Consider the following 16,259-nt stretch of genomic DNA (forward strand, 5'->3'; position numbering starts at 1 on the left):
TGGAATTACTCAGGTGCTTAAATGATTTACGGAGAATGGCATGTTCAGCCCCTTCAAATAGAAGCTTACAGACTCCAGATAAAAAAAAAATAAATTAAAAAGCCATTCATATGAATAAAAGAAGCAATTTCTGCAACATGTTCACCAGGAAGCTGATCTGATAATTACAGGACAACATTTTTTAACTTCTCCCCTCTCAAAACTTCCAAAATACTGAGATTTCACTTGTGAGTTTCTGTTCAATCCAACTTCATGATCCCACCCTCTTCAATTTGCTGTGCCTCAGCTCAAAAAATTTCTTGTGCTTTAAGATATGAAAATTCGGTATCACCAAGATTTTTCAAAAATAACTGAAAATTTTGAGAGTCTCTGTGCTTGGATACCAGAGCAAGAAATCTTCGAAATACGTGCCCTACAGAAAATGTGAGTACCCCTACCTCTGAAAATCAGTCCCGTTTTAAAGTAGTCCCAAATTTAACATGAAAAAATGGGAGATGCCCAAGACTGCACGAGATCTCTTCTTGAAAATCTTAAGTATCTAAGATTAATTGTGCAGCACACTCAATAGAAATATATTTTTATGATGTGGAATTATAAAATTTAGATAGAGATGTATAGATATCAACCAAATTTAGAGTACTGTAAAATCTGTTCTGTAAAGTTCCTTATTTCATCAATTTACATTAAATATATCACTACCACAAGACCCAAGTACATAATTACATAATACATAATATAAACCAGAACAGGTTTAGCTAAAAAAATATCTGCTATTTCTTCATCCTATCTTTTCCTGTTTCTTCTCCAGTATCAGTAGCAGTTTGAGATTTCAACTTGAATGTCAAGCTTCATGCTGAAAATTGTTATTACAGAAAAAATCCTTCAAACTAATTTATAGCTGACTGCAATTCTGGAAATATTATGACAAAACAGTGAATTAGTTTGCACAGCAGCATTTTGCTTTTCATTTCTTCCAAGACCTATACAGACATCTGTTTGAGACACAAATGCTATAGGTAATATAGTATTAATGTGTTAACATCACGTTACCCTTCAACCTCGTACTTTTGAGTGTCTGATAGGAGAAATTGTAACCAGGGAAAACATGGGGGAGGCTGACAGAATTAAAAGAATGACAATACGTAGGAACATTTTTAACAGTTCCTCTTGATTTAGCCTTAATCTGGGAATTCGAACATTCTCCAAAGCGTTTGCTAAAGACGGTGCTCTGAAAATAAAGCACAAGAAGAATACAGGATAGACCTCTGGCTCAAAGAAGAGATCTTAGACATCCAAAATTGTTCTCTCAAGGTTATGAATAAAGAAGTCAAGAAAAAATTCCTCAATTAATTAAAGCAAACAACATAATCTCATTGCAATTTAGGATACAGACAGTTCGTCCAGAGAGATGATATCTTCTATAGAACAAACCTGTGGTGGTGGGAAAGGGGACAAGCTTTCAGGCAGTCCCTGGCCACAGCTCTGCAGTGGTAACAGTTTGGTGAGGCGGCTGCTCCCAGAAGCTTGCCTCTCTTTTGCAACTGCACCAGCTGATCTGATGTACCTCTTTCTCCATGCCCTGTATCTCTCCCTATTCTTAGACCACCACTGCTACAACAGCACTACCATTTCCAGCTGAAGGCAGGAAAGACTGGCAGAGGATGTTTAAATAGAGGAAAGTGAAGCTAAAAGCTATATGCAGGATAAATCATATAACTACTCACTTTTCTAAGCCCTGCTTATTTATACCCTCATTTTAAATATATCCCAAGATTACGAAGTTAATGGAAATATATTCTGTGACTGCAGTACTACACTTTATCACAGGAACTTGCAAGCCTACTCTAAAACAATAGAAAAAAGTGGTTTATTAGATAAGTGAAGAAAGGTGGATGGAGCAGCAGTTTATCTTGTGGGTGGATGGATGCTGCACAGTCTACGTGGCTTCTGGTGCGGAGGAGGAACCAGTCTTACAGCAGATGGACCAACTACAGGAGTCAGAGGTGTTGCATTTACAGGACAGAGTGGAAGAGGAAACAAGTGAGCACTTCCACGGTACAAAATATAGAGATGTTGAGAACAGACTTAATCAAGACATCAAAGAGCTTGAAGAGAAGAAATCCTTGAATTGCCAAGGCACCACTGCTAGAAGCCTAGCTGAAAAAAAAGGGGCAGGGAGGGGGTGGGATTGGAATAACTCAATCACAAGCCCCAAGTCAATCTCATTGGTATTACTGAGACCTAAAAGGAAACTTGCATGACTGGGATGTTAAAATCAATGGTTGTCGCTTATTTAAAGACTGAAGGGAGGGAAGTGGTAGCCTGGCATAAGGTTGGGACTGGCTGACCTCGGCTCCCCCTCAGAGGGCTCCCCTACAAGACCTGTCATGTTTCTTATGTTTCCTATACCAAAACATCACTGGATTGCCTAGAAATCCTAGATGACTACGTCTTTATTCAGACTGGCCCGATGCATATATGCCAGTGATAATTGTGGTCTCATGTGATCTGCATGCACAAGTACAAGAGATTTGACTAAACGGAGAGGGTATACATCACTTTTTTCCTTGCTGCTGGTCAAACTTTTCTAGAGGCAGTTTGTGAAAAAAAATATATTTGTGAAATAAAAAAGTCTCCTGTATATTACATTAAATTGTCTTCAAGGTAAGGTACTTGTCTTAGCTACTTAGCATTCATCAGATGAGTGTGCCTGGCAAACTAGAGCTGACTAGCTCAAGCACTGTGAATTCATATGCTTTTTAAACACTAAGTTCTGTCTGTAGAGAAGTTAGAGACTTAAATAGTGATTTGTCTAAGTTCTATAAGGTTTTTACTAAAAAAAGATAAAGTTTGATCAATGCCTTCAGTTTGGACAAATCAATGTGTAACAAAGCTCAGTGGCTGAAATTAAAGGCTACACAAATTTAATCTAAAGGTCCCATTTTTTTCCATTATTATGATAATCATTGAAACATCATACTCAGAGTTTCGGTAGATTTTTTTATCTCTGGAAACGTTATAATCAAGAATAGTATGTTTTCTAAAACATACGCTAATTCCAGAAGGAATTAATTCCAGGAAATTCTTAGATCTGTTATGTGGGAGGTCCAGCTAGAGAATTGCAATGGTTTCTACTGGCTTTATACTATACAAACAACCTAAGAACCTGTGACTGAATAATTGTTGCTACACCACTCCTGTTTGGGGAACAAGCATTATGGCCACAATGCTCTTTCACTGGCAAAGCTCATTTTAGCTGCAGGCTAAAGTATCAGACCTTAGAAAGAGACTTCTCATTTGGGAGTATCACCCATTCTGGCTCTTTATATGTCTTTAATAATTTCATGTTTCTTTCTAGTTTTACTAAATCGCTGTCACTGAATAAAATCACAAAGGATCATCAATACTTTAGTAAATTCACTCATTTATTTATGATAGAACGCACTGATCTATCATGTAAATCAACTACTGAAATCTAGTAATTCAGCGATTAATGCATGACTCGTGTTTATGTTTGTCCAGGTAATGGAACTGTAAAATAAACATTCAATAATGTATCTTCTTGCCCAGTGTTACAGTTTTACATAATACTGATAGAAAACTATACGTGTGAAGAAGATTGGCTATCACCTAAGACACAAATGTCTTAGGTGTCTTGATCACAAAGAAAACAGATTTAAAGCAAACTTTCAGTGGTTAAAAACTGGAAAATAAGGTTATTACAGCATTTTCTGGTTATAGGATAAGAAAGAGTACTCAAGCACATCACTGTATATAGTTTGAATATTTGGCTTCTTCCACTTTTTATACCAAGACTGGTAGGATTTCACCTTGGAGACACCTTTAGTATAGGCTTTATGCATGAAATCAGCTTTTCTACTTTTCAAAAGCACAAATGTGTCAGGGTCTGTCACCCTTTTATCTTTGTGAAGAACACTAGGCTAAACTGAATCTGATTCTTGGGCAAATGTAAAAACTGATGAGGATGCAAGGGATCCCAACCTTTGTAAACACTGGCATAATCTGCAGAGGGACAAAGAGAGGGAGAAAGAGAATGTGAGACATTGGTGAAAGAACTCACAGTGCTTAGGAGCCCCAATTATGGGCCAAGTTCCCATTTGCATTGTTTAATAACAAAAGATGGTTCTTGCCCCAAAGCACTTACAATAAATGTGGATTTGAAATTCATTTTCAGGGAATGCTAGGGTACTTGTGTGTGCACTGTGTTTAACATACAGGCAACACACTTTTGGAAATGGTATGTTTTAGAGGAATAAAGCCAGCCTGAGCTTGTGTATTGTTAAAGTCTGTTCACAAGATAAAAATTATTGTGTGATATTGGGCAAAGACATAATTTCTTCATTAATTAATTCCAATTTTTAAATGCCTTTCTACACTAGCTATAGAATTTATGCACCTGACAGTAGCTGAATGAGAAAAATAAAAGATTTTGCATTCTGTCACTGAATGACCTTGATAACCATAATAGAAATTAGAAAATATGTTCTATATTTGTTATGGCAAATGTATTCTCCAAAGTATTACAGTAATTATTTTTAAGATCATAGCAATTTAACAGTCCCTCACTTCAAGTACTCTGGCCTTGGATGATTGCTTGAACCTTCACATACACATTACCTGCAAAATCTTTGTATATGTTCTTAATACTCCAAACTCTTTACTTTCCTTGAAATATGTTTAAAGATCGTGTGGTTTAATGAAAGGCCAGATGAAGATATTTTATGGTCTTTCATGCCACAGCTGAAGTAAATGAAACTATGTCTACAGACATATTATCAAGTGTTTATTTTACTCTTCATTTTTATGAAAATCTAACAAAAGAAAAGAACCAAGCTCTCAAAGAAGACACATCTTTCCCATGGAGCAGCAAGCACCATAGGCTTGGATCTAGGAATGAAATTCTCCACCGTTAGACTCCATAGCTGTGTTCTTCGCAGTGCTGGTACTGATGAACTCGTCCCTGTATCTCACTACAAAAGCAATACAAACAGCACTGCTGGCAAGCTTGGGACCTTGCCGTTCTTTTATGCATAAACCACCCTTCTGACAGGTAGAAGTCTCTGGGAATTTTCAGTTCTTTCCTATGTGGTTTTTTTTCTCCCACTCCCCACCCTTTTCTGTAAGGTGATGTTGCAAAGTTACTCAAGAGAACAACATTCCTCCCCAGATCCCCCCAGTCTGTTTGGATCTACAGCACTGTAATCAGCTCTAATGTTTCATGCAGACAGTGAAATAATGTTGCCTGTAAAACTATTGCAGAAACACAAAGCCTTTTCAGACATAAGGCTTTGGCTCCATTCTGGTCCCTTCACCTGTCAGTCATGTTAGGCACCATGCCCAGAACTCACTTTCACATCTCCTACCTTCCTTTGTTCCCTAAGCTATTTGAAACGCTTGGACCTATAAGGTGCAAACCTCCTCTTCTTTCCCGAACCGCTTCTTACGTAAACCATCACCTGGTTTCTTTCTTCTTCAGATTTCATTCCCCGCATCAGTCAAGGTTGCCAGTTTCCCACCTCTTGCATCTGCTTGCACATGGGGACCAACAGCATTAGGCTGGAAGAGCTTATACCTGCACTGTCTACTGGTGTGTAACCACAGTATCTACAGAAAAGGACATCTCACTACGGTACCGTCACAGGACAGTGCATACATTGCACCACATCACTTCTCTCCCCACGACACCTGATTTATGAACCTCAGCTATCAGAAAGGAGCTGTTGGATGTATCTGAGCCCTCTCAAGAGGAAGGCAATTCCACAGAGCTGAGAAAGACATCATCCTGCTCTCCCAAACTACAAGAAGCAGTTCTTCTCTCCTAGTTATCATAGGACTACGTGACTTCCTCCTTGGCTCTAAAGATTCATCTTCCTCTCTCTATTGGAGTCGGTCAGCAAACCTGAGCAGATCTTGCACAAACTTTCTTTGAGTATAGGTGTTTACTTATATACTCTTTATGTTTATAGGTAATATACAGGGCCTACACTTTCCCAGTGTTCTACATCGTTAAGTCCATCCTTTGCATCCACAGTAGCAAATGCAAGAAGTACTTCTGTCTTCTGAGCACTTACAATGAATTCGGAGCAAGAGTTCCTCTGACTTTGGCCTGCCAAAGTACTGTGTACTTGAGTACAGTCTAAAATTTGCCAGAGGGACTTCCAAAGGTTATGCAAGGCCACGATTCTGAGAAATGGCGCTGCACATCTATGTGAGAAAGTGAGCTGTGCTCAGCTGCGCACACTGACTCAGCTGTTACGCAGACACCTGGCAGACACAGACCTTCAGCTGCCATCTGTGCTGCCTGTATTGTGCAATCACATCCCTGTAATCTTAAGAGTAAAAATGGAGGGGAAGAAGTAGCAATAACTGTGGAGAAAGGAGAGTGCAGTAAGTTTCATATAACCTCTAATATCAAGAAGTGTAGGTCACAGAGTAGTTGATTTTGCTTGCCACCAAAGCAATTTTCACAGTAGGTGATATACAAAATTATCCTAGACTCATTCAGTTTTTTTAGAATAATCGAGGAGAATTACACACACATAAACCTCATGTTATATACAGGGCAGTAACAGCCATTACCATAGGAACTGTCTGTCAGATGCCTGCTTCCAAAGAATCCTTCAGAGACATCACAAGGAGAAGCCATTAGGTTTTTGTTATCTGCAGAGGGTAATAAATTCTGAGTGACGCTATTGGTAGTTACTTTTTACAACAGCATCTCTACTTGTGGAACTACCTACCCCTTACCTTCTCCCCCTAGAATGAGAGAAAATTAGGATATCTATCGGCAGGAGGGGGCTTTATTCTTTAATACTCAACTCTGTATCACGTGCACAGGAGCACATCCCAACACCAGAAATTTAAGACAGGAGAAAGTAGCAGTGCAAAAGCAATGTAGTGCAGTGGTGGCCTCCTCGTGCCTTTTGGCATGAAAAGGGAGACAACCAAAGGACCACTAGGTTGACGTTAACGCCATCTTTTGTTTACCTTCCCAACCTGTCACAGAAGTCCTCAGAGCTTTCCAAGTTAAGCTGGGCTCCTCTCAGTATTAAAAGGTTTCAGAAATGGGTTATGTGGAATAAATGGGGTAAATGAGTAAATTAATTTGTACAATGGTAATCATGCCTTCAGCTTTTATAATTGGGATTTTGTTCTCAGGCCTTTTCATATGTCTTTTCCTTAGAGGTAACCTCATGTTTGAGAGCTAAAGCAGCCCTCTCGTAGACAGCCCTCTGCTCCCCTGATGCCAGGCACAGATTAAGCAAGGAATTATTTCTCCCTTCATTTTCTTCTATGTGTTTGAAGTTGTTCTGTATCTGGTTTTGGCCAAGTTTAGAGGTTATATGGATTAGATATGTTCATTATTGTATTTAGAAACTTTTTTGAACAATATGTGTATGTTAGTCCAGAAATACATGTACTCTTAATATGAATATATTTCTTTCACTGTTTTTTTTACAGATTACTTATCGCATCTAGTCTTCAGGCCAAAACCAGGCTCTTCCTACATGTTAATATATTCAGTATGTAATGCAGTAAGATTATAATTTAAACTATTCTGCAGTTCTACAAAATATTAAATGATATTTCAGGACCTGTAATTGCTTTTTCTTACGGAGTTGCTAAGGTAACATGCTGGAACTTCTGGTTGTTTTGTTGAGCTGACTGTTACACTTTAAAAATAAAAGATTTATTACATTAAGTTGTGTTTATTGTTTTTATAACCTCTCCAATTCTCCATGGGCTTCTATGCCAGAGACAAAGGCATCCTGGTGTTTAGGAGTACCTTTTCACAGGGGAGATGATGTGGGGGAGAGATACCTAGTACCAGATAGTAGATCATTAAGTGGCTTGTTGCTTTTACAGAAGACTCAGATGCTGGGGGATTTTATTCATCATCTGTTGAATTTCCTTTGTTTTGCTGATATATAGTAGATGCTTTTTCCTCCTGCATGATTAGCCTAACGTTTGGTGTTATGCTTGCTGAAGCCCTTCTCCTTGTCCGTGCTTGGACCAGGCACATGCTGTCCCTCTCAGGAGAAGCAGAAAGCTTCCCATGATCTGACCCTGCCGTTCTGTACTGAGGCTCCTATCTGCTTCTGGGTGTACCTGGCAAGGTGTGTGCCTCTGTAGCACGTTAGGCCAAGCACAATCAGTTGGACAGGCTTTGCTGCCTGTGCTTTTCACCCTGCCCATTGTGCCGACAATTCCACTTCAATGTCATCACAACCCCTTGGATTCAAGGGCTTCCGTGCAAGCTACCCACTTCAGTATTTATTTTACTGATTCACTAATATTTTAAAACACATTCCTCTTGGAACTGTAGAATCCCATCTTTTAATTAAAACCTCAGGTGATCATCAAATGCCTATAGATCGTGGTTTCATTGCATGCATGCTGTTCTGAAGACACAGTCTTTCAGGAATCTTGGTTTCAAGGCTTAGGAAGGACCTTTCTCCTTCCTAAACTTGCTGCTTCCATTGAATTGGAAAACTGACATGAAAGCATGAAGTGCTTATTAAGTTTAATGTTTTCATTCACCTAGTTTAGTGCCTTCCCATCTGCTCTTTACTTGCAGAGGACTCTAAAATAAGATAGAAGCTAAAGGAAATGCGGTTATCCTGCTGTTGTCTATTTAGCTTTCATTAAGTAAGTTGGTGCACAGCTCACATTCTCAAAACCAGCCCATCATCTAAAAGTATTTACATAAGACTCTTTGCATTATATACCAACCTCTGCAACACTAGTATTAACTACTGACATCTGCCAGGGCTGACTAGTAAGTGCTTTACAGTATCAATTCATCCTAAGCAAAAGGCATGTTTGAGTGCTGCCGTGCTCTTGTTAATGCCAATAAGAAGTATCAAGGCTCATATGACACCTAGCAGAAATTAGTACCCACATTCAAAGAAAAGCTTTTGTTATTTTCCAGAGTATTATGTGGACTTTATTGAGATGACTGCATCTGACACCTGCTGTAATATAAAATGCAGCTATAATTAGCCAACTGATGCTCTCCACAGTTTAGGTCGAATCCCTTCTGTGGGAATTATGCTTTAAAATATTCAGAACTCCAAGTGGCTCTCATTACATTTAATTTTTACTTAGAATTAGGTGGTCTAGAAAAAAAATTTAGGATTGTAATAGCCCCCCGCTGAATGCCACACAGCAACGTGAAAACCCATAGATTTTTTTCCAAATAAAAAAATGAGAACAGCAGACTACACTACAGCCTTCAATTGAAGTCTGGCTTTGCTTAATTGTACTTTTTGCACTCATCAGTCTCTCCTCTTCAGAGCAAGCTACAAAAATTGCCTGAATAGCCAAAGAAAAGTTTCCCACAGTCACTGGCCACAGAAAAACACCATTGTCCTTCCTCACAGTTTGATGGACAACATTTCTATAAATGGGTAGCCAGTCTGTCAATGGTACCCTTGCTGAAAAGGCAAAAGAAGAGAACAGATTCTGCCAATATCTGACAAAGCATGTTAACACATAATCAGGCATTCACTAGTCAGGCAGCTGCCCCTGGGACCTTCATAACACAGGTGCCTTTAAGCCATTTCCTATTCACAGATAAAGGAAACAAGCAGGAGATACCTGGGAAAGGAGCAGTCTATTGTGGCCTGTCAAATGTCCATCTTCTAGGCTGCCTGCATAAAAACAGAAAGAACATAAAGGAAACTTCAGCCTGAACTGCTAAATTATAAAACAGCAAAATACTCTCCAACTCCATAATTTTAATCTTCATTTAAATAATAATTAAAAAGGTTAGTAAAGGAGCACCATGCCTTGTAAGAGGTACCTTCTTCATTTTTTTTCCTGCATCAAACCTAGCAAAAGATCTGTCATGTTCCCAAAGCCAACAGCTAGAACAAAGCCAGCAGTGGTGGTCCCAGGACTATCACCTTCACTCACTGCAGCGTTGGAATGGTTTTTGCCATGCCTAATCTGCTCACTTCACCCAGTTGAGATTATTAAATTCGTCCTTTAACTGAGGAAACTGGAATTTTGTGATGGACCAGTCTAGTGTAACTAAAAGTTGATTGAGCTACAGGAAAAAGACTCCTTCCCTCTTGTTTACCAACTTTACCTTAGTGAGCCTAACTAACTAACTAACAAACAAGTGACATTTCATAGCTGATGTTACCTAAAGGCCGCTAGGTAGAGCGATCATTTTAGCAGTGAATAGATCATGATAAGACGACAGTAAGCTTTACGCAAAAGAAAACATTTCTCTTCTGTGATTATGAATAAACATGCCTATTTCATACACTCAGCAGATTAAATGCCAAAATCTATAGCCCCAAGCAGGAATTCAGATTACATTTAAGTGATCTTATCGATTTCTCATGGTGATTTTAGTAGCACTGTCCACGTGTTTAAAGTCAAACACATGAAAAAAACTTTATCAAATTCTATGGAAGTTCTGGATGGAAGCAACTCACAGAAGCAATATTGAGAAAAAGGTTTCAGGAGATGTGTTGCAACCGCTGGAATTGCCCTGATGTTGTTGGGAGGTTCCTGTGGGTGATGCGCTGTCTCTGAGAACACAAACTGCTGCAGCGCAGCACAAAGCGCTTGCAGCAGAAGCCAGAATATGGAATGGTATGAACAAATAAGTATGGAAAACTCCTCTGTACGCTTTATGAAACAGTGCTGATGCCTTCTCCTCAAGAAAAAATGTTCCAAAGAGCAGTTACGATTTCTTACAATTACCATTCTCTAAGCAGATGTACTCTTTCATACAGGATATCTATACATCTTATCTATATGAATTTAAAAGAGGAAAGTCTCTGAGCTCCTGCAATAAAGTAATTCAAATGGAATTTCATAGCCATAATGAAATTAAGCTGAAGCCAATAATTAAAAAGATTAAGGTAAAATGCATTATTATAAAATGTAAGTGAAAAAATATCTGATACCCCTCGTCATTTCTTCTTGCTCAATTTTGAGAGTTCCAAGTGCTACGAGGTCTCTTAGCACTGCCCATACATACCTGTGCAGCTGAGCTGGAGTTACAATTCTCAAGATTTAAAAAGGACTGCTTGTTCTCTGTTGAATCAGCCTCAGGTCATTATCAAACTTACAACCTAGGCCCAGTCTTGCAAAGGCTTTTACACACAGGCTTAGCTCTATGCACATGAATAGTCCTTTAGAATTCATTAGAATGGTTTGTGCACAAAGTAAGCAGGTGCATGACTAGCTTCACTGAAGGATTGGGACCCAAAATGTCAGACTCCATATTCCCTATTAACAAATGCCTCTTCTGCATTAGAAAAATACTGACAGTGTAACGATGAGTGTGATCTTTTGTTTTGTCTGTTTACTATAATACAACTCAGATAATTCAAATAACTTCATAGTTACTTTATATCCAAAAAGGGCATTATATATTTACTGGTACAGATGTAGAAGTTGAAGAATACTGCAGGTGGTATGAACACAGAGTGATATATCCAGGGGATCTGAGAGAATTTAGGTGCCTATCTTACATTGTAATATGGATATATCAATTCCTTAAGGCCGAGGCTCAGCTCAACTACATAAATATAGCTCTATAATTTCAACTGCCAGTCCGTGAATCTCATATCTAAAGCAGATCTGGATCTGGTTCCTGAAGTCAATGGAGGAGCCTGCTAGGATACTGAATGATTGATCGGACCAATAATGACAGATGTGGTCTATTAGATGATAAATGTCTGGCTGCTGGGGTATAGAAATTTAAAAGCTAAACTGCTGAAGCAGGAGGTAAATTTAAATTTGAGCAACTTAAGAGTTCCAGAAAAAAGGCTAGGAATACTGTATGTTTAGAAAAGGACTTGGCTCCCAGCTAAGCTGTGTGAAAAGCTTGTACACAGCACAGCTGAAGAACACTATTTTAAATATTCCCAAGCATCCATCACTATTATTTCTTTTTAAATAATAGTCAAATTATACTAATAAAGATGCAAGCTACAGCTTTTAAAATCAAGCACTCGGCAATCAAGGAATCCCAAAAGTTAAAGTTTCTCTGAAGTAAATGTGCTATATTCCTGTTTCCTTGTTAAATATAGATTTTCAAGTATCCCATTAAACCTGAGTTAAATATATAATATGTGCAGCATGTACATATTAATGCAGTGGAAAATTATTAATTTTTAGACTATCTTCAGGTATGAGTGCTTAATTTCACAATGCTTGTGTCAATTTACTAACAGTTTACAGGCAAGGGGAACACTGAGCATAGACACCTACTCCACAAGACACCGACATTTTCATGTGACAGTCTCAAAAGGAAATTATAGGAAGGAGGTTTATAATCAAACCTTTCAAAGTAACTACAGAAGTCTAAAATTTTGTGAACACAGAATAATTATAATAATAGTTCAATGACTTCTAAGAAGAGCTGTTGAGCTAGGCCTTGCAGAGGTCAGTTCTTGATCCCAAATTAAATAACTGAACTGAAGAATTTTGTGCAGATTGCTAATGTTATTTGCAGACAGCAGCAAGAAAAAGTGGGCAGGCAGGTAGATAAAAACTTAAATATGGTGTAAAATTACTAAACAAAGACATGAAAAATAATGACCAAAGTAAGGCAGAGCATGGAGCAGTATTAGAAAAACTCAAGGGTGAAAAAATTCAGAAAGGAAGGGCCATTGGGTCTACGTGCATGTCAGGATAAGGACATGAAACAGAAAGCAGGCAACAGCTTCATGAAGATTTTGCATTTAGTTCAGAATGATGAAACTATTGCAAGTCATAAATATAAGGTACTTACAGGGTGGGGTTTTTTTCCTTTAAAAGCAAAGACATCACAGCTGTATTTCCCACAGGACACTTCATACAAATCCCACTCCAATCCTGTCTGAACAGGGCTTTCTAAATTTTGATAGAGTGAGAGAAACACCAAAAGGTCAGCAAAGACATTTGCTTTGAAGAAATGCAGCTCCTATTGGAGAATTAGATTTGCAATTCAGAGTCTTTATTTGATGAAGTTAATAAGCACATGGCTACATTTTAGGGAAGCAGGCTGAGTCTTTTCAGCTGGGGTAGCACTCAAAATTAGACACCAGCTTAAGCATCTTGTTGAATCAGGATCCATAACCTCAGTTGGAGTGATGCCTTTTCCTGGGTACCCAGGTAGCAATAGAACTGCTCTTCTTTGAAATTAATGCTTGGAAAAATAAATCGAAACTTTTATTCTGGAGGGGACTTTGTTATGTCCTATTCTATTTTAATCCAACAGGTAGGATACTATGAATTTTCTATTTATAAACTAAGAATATTTAGAGCAGTGCTGATAATCTAAATACTAAGGAAAACTACATTTACAGTCAGTGCCAAGCTGCGCCACTTGCCTGGGGCTCTGGGCGGAATCCAGGGTATTGTTTTGAAACTCCAAATGATTTCAGTTTAATTTTTTTCTGAAGTGTTGTCTCTTTTGCCTTTCTATGAGATACAGCTAACATAAGCAGAAGCACACAGTATGAGCTTTGCAATTCAGGAGAAGAATCTGCTCATACATTACACAGGCTCCTTAAGTCAGCGCTGCACTCTTTAGCACAACAAACCTCAACCACTGGTACATTCTGCAAAGCACCCACCTTTCTTTGGGTGTTAGTTAGGGGCAAAATTAAAGCGAGAGTTCAGAAATTATGTTAATATAACATTCAGCAGAAGAAACAGTGCAAGTAATTATGACAGTGGTGACCAGAAAATAGAATTTATTAAAAGTTTACTGTGATTTTAAGGTGTTTAAAGGTACCTAGAGTTGGAAAGAGGTGTATGTCTTTATCAAGGAGCAACAGTCCAAAACCAAAAGAAAATTCTTTTCCATTTCAAAATAATTTTCACTCAAACAATTATATTTGCTTTTGAAGAACTTAGTGGTTTTGTGTTTATAATTTTTCAGGGTGGTTTTGATGGAAGAGGCTTTTATGCACCTCAGGGATCCATTTCAGGGACCAAAGCTGCAGCAGATTTAATATTATCATGGAAACTCTATCCCTGAATGTTGAAAGCAATTCCAGATTATTCCCTCCCTTGGTAGTCACGTTATTGAAATATCTGAAAGAGGACATTCCTGCCAAGTTACATATATTTAAATCTTCTGATCCCTCTTTTTAAACTAGTATCTCTATCTTGGCAATCCACTTCTTGCCAGTTTTCTACAAATTCCCGCCAAATTACCAGTATCTTTCCAGCAATGAGAGCTTCCAATATTTTATTGTTTCACCAGCTTTAGCGTGCATGCCATGTAATTTCCTCTGTCTTTATGGGAGGCCTGGGTTTGCTGTGGCCAGACTTTACTGCCAAAGGCGATTGCAAGTGTATTCATTTTTACTGTGCACTACAAGCAGTGAGCATATAATCATCTTTTGGAACTGTTCCACTCTGGTCTGTCTCTTCTGTTAGATGCGAATGTTTAACATACTTTGTCTTAGCTGTATTTGCGTGGTTCTTCCCTGTTCCCATTTTCTCACATGCTCTCACTTTTCTATTCTCTTAAATCACTTTGTATTATTTCTGTTCTGTTCATGCTTGCATAATGCATTACATAATTTAATCTGTGAAATTTCAGATTATACCAAATTTATTCAGCTAGCAGCTGCAACATGGACCAAGGCCTACAGAGACAGTGAAAGTAGGAAGAAAATCTGTACCTTCTTTACCCATAGGAATCATTAGTGTTTCTCTAAGAGAAGACACTTGCCATCAACAGGAAGAAGGCCAAGATCCAGTTTCTGATTAGTAAACAATAGGGCAGACATCAGCAACTCTACAGGCTGCTTCATGGTCTTTTGCCTACTTTTCTTGTAATGACTACTGAGTAAATAATAGTACACCACCTCCACCATCTCTTGATATCCTCCACATTCACTCATCCTCCCTTGTATTTCCATGTATATGGCAATGTAACTTCCAGTATTTTTCTGACATGTATGTACTTATCTCTTTGTTTTTCATTTGAAATGCTTTGCGCCCCAAACCAACCTCTATCTAGAGGTAAAGATAATATGCTCAAAAGCAAAGGAAAGAGCTCAGGTCTCTCAACTAATAAAGCTACATCTAACCACTGCTAAAGTAGGCATGCACCTGCTCCATCACTCCAGGAAAGCTGCATTTTTCAGAAGTGGAGTTTATCAGGTAGCTGAGCATGCATCGCTTGGAAGTTAAAACTTGGTTCAGATGTCTGGACTTGATCTATCTTTGCAGGTCACTGGAGATTCAATCAGGGCAGCTTGCCTCCTCTGACACTGAGAAGCAAAAATCAGTGCCAGAATGCTACATCTGTGCTCCATATTCTGTTGCGGCCAACAAATTACTTACATGTTTATTCAGCGTTATAGTGGTGGTGGGGGAAGGGGGAAGGAAATTTTATTTTCCTCTGTTCTTGAAAGCTTCATGGTTTGATCCAGATGAGATGACTACGTTTTGCAGAGTTGCTTCAGCTGTCTGTTCAGAGATAAAAACTGCAACAGGCAGGGTATGCTGAAGCAGCCTGTCCTTGACCATGAGCTGGAATTAGCATTGTTGGACAGAACTGCAAAAGAAATTTTCACACTCTTTCCTAACTGACTATCATGTTCTGTATATTTGTTCAAGATACCGTCATTTGGCAAAACCAGTGTCTTTGCAGGAATTAAGTAACTTTCTCTATATTTCAGAGCTTCCAAATAAGGAACATGCTCTGCAGTGAGCATTTCTGAATACAGAGTGATTCTCATCATCTAAATCCAGCCAAATGCCATCTAGCTCACCTTGGCTAAGATATTCTTGCAAAATGCATCTCTCCATGAAATATATTTGTAACCATTAGCAGTGAAGTCCTCTTTGGAACTAATTTTTCTCTGGAGCTCAGAAGGGCTTTCTATACTTGAGTCTTCTCAAGTATCTAAGTTGGTTGCTGAACAGACACACAGAATAGCATGTCTTCAGTTTAGTGGGATTTATTTTCACTAAATTATGGCAAATTTTATCTGGATACTTTAGAGAGAAATGTGTTTAAAATAACTCTGAAAATATCAGTCAAATACATTAATTTCAATGAATGGTTTTATTTAAGAATGCTTTAATGTTTGTATATACAACAGCACTCACTATTTCCCAATGGAATAAAAAATACTGGGGGGTGGGGGCCAGAACAGGAAGGGGTATGAAGGTTAAGGGATCAACCTTAAGGTGTAAGAGGAAACATCAGGTAGAAAAAAAAAAATCTTTCTCAGCATTCATACTGTCCCTGGAAAGAAATCAAG

This window comes from Falco peregrinus, chromosome 1 (genome assembly GCF_023634155.1).
Source record: "Falco peregrinus isolate bFalPer1 chromosome 1, bFalPer1.pri, whole genome shotgun sequence".
NCBI lineage: Eukaryota > Metazoa > Chordata > Aves > Falconiformes > Falconidae > Falco > Falco peregrinus.